This window comes from Pogonomyrmex barbatus, unplaced genomic scaffold (assembly GCF_055798465.1).
Source record: "Pogonomyrmex barbatus isolate J1 unplaced genomic scaffold, ASM5579846v1 scaffold13, whole genome shotgun sequence".
Classification (NCBI taxonomy): domain Eukaryota; kingdom Metazoa; phylum Arthropoda; class Insecta; order Hymenoptera; family Formicidae; genus Pogonomyrmex; species Pogonomyrmex barbatus.
Window position 1 is genome coordinate 3,227,978 of NW_028297109.1, and position 8,043 is coordinate 3,236,020.

Genomic DNA, 8,043 nt, shown 5'->3' on the forward strand with positions numbered 1-8,043 from the left:
CAAAAGGCGAATAATGCAATATTCTTGAAAATAAGAAGAGTCGAGAGAGAGAGATGCGCATCGAGATAATTTCCTTCTTGGCACTGATTCGGTGCGTTTCGGTACCGTTTCATTTTGGAGCATTATCGCGCGATTCGTGGAAAAAAGGGAGCTTATCTTCCCGTTTTTATTCCCATCGTATCTTGGTTCACTTGGCACGGGAAAATCTTAGAGATATACACCAGGGAGCGCCATTGCCAGCGCACTGTCGGGAAAACAATGTAACTTCGACTGCAATGCAAAAAGCTAGCTGGCATATTAATTGCGAGACGTCAATCATATAAATCGCGCCTGTTGCAAATCAACTTTTGCGCTGCTCCTAAAGGGTTTATGTGAAATGGTATATGCAATTACCCATCCCAGGTCAAAATACTCTACAACGTGGCCGCAACCGGCCGCCATTATACGCATCGGAACATCCGATCGCAACCATCAGAGCGCTGATATACGCTCGCCATCAAAATCATGTGGCACAAAGTGGCACGATTGTATTTTCCTTGCTTACTATTTTTTTTTAAAAACCTCTTTTTTGTTTTATTCCCAATCACGCCGCGACCCGATTGGCCGTTCGATCGCGACATTGCACTCGAATCGGCCGGCATAATCTTGACGTATATTTTTCCGGGACAGCGCGGGCGGGGTGGGGCCGGGGCGCACGGGGTGGCCGGCGTGGCGATATTCGTTAGGGGCCATTTTTAAAAATTAAACGTCCCACTTTATCGTTACGCGCGGCGATTAATAATAACGGGCGCGATTGGGCGCGGGCGCGTATCTTCCATGGCCTCTCCCGGGTATAAATCTGCGAAATTCTGGAATTATCAGGCGGCGGGGCATGAAAGGCTATTTCCGTCGCGCGGAATCGCGGGCAATATTTTACCGCCCGGGATTGGGGTTGAACGCGGGACACATCGACGTTTGATATTTTTATGCAGTGGCGCCACCGCGGCGAGATTTACGAGGCAGATATGCGATCACAAAATGTCCGACACTAAATCAAACATGTTGCATCGGAAAACATCCGAAATTATTATTGGGACTTTTATTGGATCGACGGGAATGAAATAAACGTGTGACGTAACTTTATATTCCGCCTCTTTCCTCCCTTTCCCTCCGCGCTCGCGCCCTCCCCGCGTGCCGATATTCCGCGAGCGCGCCGTTTTATCCATTCTCTTGCGGAATAAAAGGCTAACTTTATGATTGATTCGCCTTTTTTTTATGAGCCTTTTTTCGTCGTACGTCAGTGCCGAAGACGATGGATAGATCCTCTAGTCTCCGTTGATATCGCATCCTCTCGTTTCTCGCACGCGAGATCGCGAAAGGAATTTTCTCTAATCATTAGAGAAAATAAACGTAGATGCGGCGAAACAAATGTTGTTTAAAATTAAAATAATTGATATCTCATACGTACTACGGAAAATGTATTATTTTATTTCGAAAAGATAAAACGTGTATCTATTAAAAATAAAAAAATTTACTATTTATAAATATTTGCTTAAAATCTTTCGACATATGATGAATTTTTAGAAACTTTGTGTCATTCTTCATGGACAACCGAAATACACTCATATTTATAATTTAATTTCTGTATATATATTTATTTTCCTAAATTAAATAATTTAATCACTTTTTCGATTCTCTCCTGCTCACTCAAATTGCCCAAAAAATGCTAAATGCAAACGACGACGATCTCGGAAAAATGAGTTAGCTAGAAACTCTTCTCGCGTCGCAAAAGGATTTAATGAAAGAGAACGGGACGCGCATCCCCCAAGATCGCCGCAGTTTATCGTTATTAATCGCGCTAATCGATTTGACGTGCTAATGCAGCATCGGCGAGAGATGCGGTCTCGTGTGTCGTGTCCATCTTTTATTGATGCGACCGACGCTGGCGCCGGCGTCCGACGCCCCCGTAATTGAAGGGACGCCCTTTAACTGAATTTCAAACGATCGCATTGTTAGCGTTGCATTTGCGATTGCGCAAGAGTGTCGCGACGTTCTTCCGCCCGACGTTCATGAAGCGCAGCGCGCGACCGATTTCTACATGATTCCATTCTACATCAAAGCAAAACCGGCAAAACGAGAACCTTTCACCGATGGCTACCGTATCTCACAATAAAAGAAATATATTTAATAAAAAAAGATCATAAGAAACGCTGATAGCAAATATTAAATAAAAAAGATAAATCTCTCGTAATAAATCTCGATTATCAAAATAAAAATACACAATTATACTCTAAATAATAAAATAATGATAAATATATAAAACTAATAATAAAATTGAATTAATAATAAAATTAAAAATATATAAACATAATAATATAAATAAAACTAAAAATATAGAAACATAATAATATAAATAAAAAAGTAAAAGAGAAAGAGATAGAAAAAAAAAATAAAACATTTCCTTGTTAATTTCTAAAAAAAACTCTTGAAATTAAAATTTCCAAATTTTATAGAAAAAAATTTCCGTAGATTTTTTTTTTTATAGAGTAGTGCGTCTATCTCACGTCCCGCGATAACGCGATTCTATCGACGACGCCAAAGTGGTGCATGATGCATAACTGCACGAGAGCCAGCGCATTCATAGCTGCGTTTAAAGTCGCGATATAGGAACGGAAGTAGTCATTCAGTTGCCGGGAGAGATCCTACAGAATGAGGCGATATATCGTGGTTATTGTCCATTAGGAGAGCCCGAGGTGGCCATCCACGCCACGAACTTACTTTACGATCTCCTGCCTTTTTGCGCCGCCAACTCGTTCTTCTTCTCCTTCTTTCTCTCCCTCCTTTCTCTCTCTGTTCACTCTTGGCACTCACTCTTATCCCCCTACGCTCCTTTATCTTTGCTATCATGGCTTCCTGTATCTTTTTTTCTTGCGTCATCGTCGGGGTACGAGAGCGGGCTTTATCCCGCGCCTTATGGCAGCTACGACGAGATTGCTGATTCCTGGGCGATTAATCCGTCATTCTCGCCCTCGATATTGTTCTTGGTGGTGTTGCATTTTTTCTAGGATTGTATTATAATACTTAAAAGGCTGACCTTCCCCTTTCCCCTCGCCTTCAAGAAAACTTAGTCAAAGAGAACCTATTCGTTGGTACGAAATAATCAAATTCCGTCAATTTTGGAGATTCTCTTTCTAAATAATAATTATTATTCCACTGATAAATTAAAATTAATAAGATAGCTATCTATAATAATTTTTAAAAGTTGAGAAAATTGCAGAGAATAGATATTTCCGAGGAATACACGATTTAACATACTTGGACAACTATATGTCTCGCATTTCCATTTTAATGCAAAAGATACCTCTTAACCGTTCTTCTCACTCGCAAGTTTTGCACCATTTTGAACGGATCTCGACGACTAATGCCCCTCATTAAAAGTTTCTCCCGCTGCACCTTGAGATGCGCCCCGTACTCGGAATATCACATAATCCATTGACCCGAGAAGTATCGTAATCGTGAAAAATATATTGCTCTGAAGGGTCGCATAAATCCCGGCCGATAGCTCCTCCCGGACAGAAAGGAAGAGAGAGAGAGAAAGAGAGAGAGAGAGAGAGAGAGAGAGAGAGAGAGAGAGAGAGAGAGAGAGAGAGAGGTCCGTAAGAGACGACGGCTGGAGAGAGGGCTGGTTAATTGGCATGACAGATAGAGGGTGCGAGAGAAGTTGTCGCTTAGTAACATTACGTCGCGATGAAAGTGATTTCCAACCCTCCTCTCATGCTGCTGCTGCTGCTGCTGCTGCTACTGCTGCTGCTGCTGTCGCTACTTCTGCACCACCCGCTGTTCCGCGTATTGGCGAAACGTTTCAGAGTGGATTGCACGAGCGCTCGATTCCTTGTATTATTAGAGAAGAAGAGCTCTGGGGGTTTTTCATTGCATACTATCGTATCCTGTCTACTTCAATAAGGACATTTTTTTTCATCTTCGTAGAAAGACGTGAACTCTTATTTTGCAGGGTGAGAGATGAAATTATGTAAATGTCTATAAGACCTAACATTGTTATTTGCTTTGGTAGTAAAAGAAAAAAAAATTTTGCACATGCTATTCCAAAATAATATCCTATGAATAGATTCTCTAAATTTAAAAATCGTCGAAGTATCTAAAATTAAATACTTGACATATGTGCTTCATTAGATATATGAAATATTCTGTATAAATATAGGTTATTAGATTTTTATTTGCAAACGCTATTATTATACTAGAATTTTTAAATCCCCCCTCTCTCTCTCTCTCTCTCTCTCTCTCTCTCTCTCTCAATAGTAATAAACAACTTATAACTTTATTAACGAACTCTAAATCTCTGTTCATATTAAAATAACCTATTCGACTAACTTTCCGTATTATAATACTAAATCACAAGTTTCGAATAGAATATCAAAAATCTCATTGCAAATCCGGAGGGAAAGGCTGCGGAATCCCGCCATATGAGCACCCGTGTATCATCTCTCTCTTTCTCTTCTCTCATCGTGTTTACAGAGTATCAAGCAACACCATAAGTGGGCGGTACAAAGAACACGTCGTGGGTCCATATATCCCCTGTCCCCTCTTGAAACAAGTCTCTCCCATCCCCCCTTCTATACATCATCCGACGACTCATCCGCTGACTTGTTATTAAATTAATCCTTCGTTTAGTCAAATTGATGCATCGATATCACAGAGCGCTCATAATTCACGGCACCCTCTCTCTCGTGTCCGGGGTGCACTTATACAAGCGTGCGCGCGCGCGTGCGTGCGTGCGTGCGTGCGTGAGCGAGTGCGTGGTTCCGCCGCCCCCGGATTCGCGGCTGCGAGGGGTTGCGCTCTCGCGGCCCCCAATTGCGCCGCGCGTTGCACACACGAACTCCACTATTTATTAATATCGTTACTTAACATTTCAACCGCTCGTGCATCACGCCGTGACGTCATTAAGATAAATGCTGCCGGCCGCCGCCGTCCGCGGCCTGGCGCGTCACTCGATTGTTGTTCATTATAATTAATAATTCAGGGATCGCTCGATATGCTTTTATATTAAGCTCCACTTTCCGTCGTATATCGGTGTCAAAATAGAAAAGGGAGCAATATTACGAATCGCGAAGAGGGAGAAATAATTGAAGGGTTAATATAAAAGGATTGCAAGAGACATGTGAAAGAAAAATTATTTTCTTTTTTTATAAAAAAATTGCTAAATCTTTTCTCGTTTGTTATATTTTATATTTTGATCCTTCTATAAAAAAATCACATATTCAGCATTAGATATGTCTTCCCAAACAATAATTTAACATTTAAATCGTATCCATTTTTTACATATAAAAAATTACAATTATTTACTTAGATTTTTTTAATTATTTGCAATTATCTAATAAGATATTTCTTTCTTCCTTTATCAGATTTTATAGTTGTAACACTTCAAGAATGAGTGATACTTTCGGATTCAAATGATATTCCTACTTAAAGTAAACCGGGATCTGAAACCAAATTCAAATCCGTGGCGAAATCTGAATCTTAAACGACACGAGAGGGGGTTCGTGACTAAATCAGGATCAAACGATTTGATTCGAAAACACAGGATTAAGGCGAGCACAAGCTAGCATCCGGGTGCGTTAGGGGATAGAACGAGTGATCGTGTCGGCCATCATGGGACGGTGAATTAACACGTGCGTACATCAATAGGTATCAGTATGTATCAGTATGTACTCTCACAACAGAGATTGTCGAGAACAAAACCGTTCAAATGAAATATGCGATAATTAAGGAATGTTAAAAAAGAACAAAATAAAATAATAGAAATATAATAATAGAAAATAGAAAAATAATTGATTGAAAGCCATTATTTCAGTTATAAAATTAATAAACTTATAAGTAATTCTATTATAAGTAAAATATTAATAATTTTATTTTCACAGATGTATTTTCTAATCGTAGGTTAACGGTTCTTAATTATACGATATATTCTGATAAATATTCGCTCCCTCGAAATTCCTCCCCACTTTCCGGAAATCCGCGTTCGTTTAATTCTCGAAAAAGAAACGAAGCGCGTCTCCGCTATAAAGTAGAATAAAGTGCAAAACTAGTGCATCGTGGTGGTCAGGTAGCTTAAAAAAAAAAAAAAAAAAAAAAAAAAAAAAAAAAAAACGAGAGAGGAAAAGCAGGCGGTGGAAAGAGAAAAAGAGAGTGAGAGAGAAAGAGAAAGAGAGCAGCTTTAGACAATAGGACGACCGAACAGAATCGAGTGCGGAGAGCGAAGAGAGCGGAGAGGCAGGGCGGGCCATAAACAAGTGCTTACCGCAATCTAATGCGTCTGTAATTGCTCGAGCACCGGTATCTCCCCCAACGGTCCCACTTGCTCCCGCGATTTAATTACTATGTAAATGTCGCATTCCCTAACCTGTCCGTTTTCCTGCCTGCCTGCCTGCCTGCCTGCCTGCCTGCCTGCCCTTTCCTCGTCGTCCTCCGCTGTCGTCCTCCGCCGTCGCCGCCGCTGCCGCCCGATGTCCTTAATTACTTTATACGTTATTATAGCCCACCAACTACTACGCCGACCGTACTCACTCCATCCGGCACCCAGGCAGGCATTCCACTCCATTTCGTTCAGCCATATTGCCGTAGGGTTAAAGCGGACTAGCTGGGATACATTCTGTTCGCTGATTATCTCGGGCGAATCGCCGGTGACATCGCCCAGGGCCTCTTGTTAAGTTATTTTACAATGGGCCTGACTCTATATCCATACGGCCATTTGCGTTAATCGCAGCTCAAACAATGCACGCGAGATATGGTTTTCTCTCGTTGACGATATTGATACTTGTACTTCGAACAACGAATACATATGACGTTACTTGAGATACTTCTAAATCGCATCTTTCATATTAATAATTTCTTTCTAATGTTCAAAAACGGACGATGTTCTTTGTAAATTCATGCCAATTTTCTGCTATATCGTTATATATTATAAATGTAATATGTTTGGAGCAAAATATAACGTTTCTCGTAAACAGTAAAATAAGAGAAATGAGAAATTGCGAGGCAGTTTTAATGCTCGGAGAGAGCGCATTTAAGTTGCCTGTAAGTTTTCAACGAGTTAAAATAAATGTCGCTGAGACACGATAGATAATATTGCTACTGGTGATTTGGAAGCCGGCCATCGCGCGAACGCGCGATAAACTGCATTTGTATTGCCTCCAAATGGAGAACGATTTCATCCCGTTTCGGTCTCTCTTTGTCTCCCCCGTCTCGTTCCCCGTTTCCCTCCCTCGTTCTCTCTCTCGTCGGACTTTTAACAGTATAAATGGTCCCGCTGTCCACAGGCTTCCGATAATGTGGCGGCCGAGAGGGTCGTGGGAGGATGGCTTTGGTCAGTTTGTCAGCCACCGATGTACCTAAGAGGGTCCTTTTCCTCCTGCGTCGATTTGTCTTCCACCGCAATGGATAAACTTCACGCAATCTGCCACCGGTATTTCTCAGAGGCAGACGCGATCTGACGCGAGCACGTGCGCCCCGCACGGATTTTACTCGTCCGTTGTTTGACAATAGAATTGATTTCGGAAATTACCGGAATTATCCACGTTGATAATTGCATCTTTATATGATAAGCCGCGAGCGATGTATCTCGGAGATTTCGCTAGATTACAGAAACACGTAAGTGAGTACACACGTCTCTTTGTGATTAATATAGGTTTTTCGAGATAATTAATTTACAGCATCAAGTAAAAAATATTTATTATATATTTAAAATTTATTTAAATATGTTTTAAATAATATTTAAATATATAATAAATATTATTTAAATATTTATGTATTTAATAATATTATTTATTTATATATTTAAATAAGATAAAATTTTTCTTTTTACAACAAAATTTGCAATAAAAATGGATGATTTCAAAAAATTATATTAATTAAAAAATTAATGAGACTGTACATACATTATTTTAGATTAAAAATTATAAAAGTGTAATAAAGTACGTCATTTATACAAGAAACTTTAAATTATAAGTTTGATCAAAAGGATTTTGATCCACCACATTTTAAAAC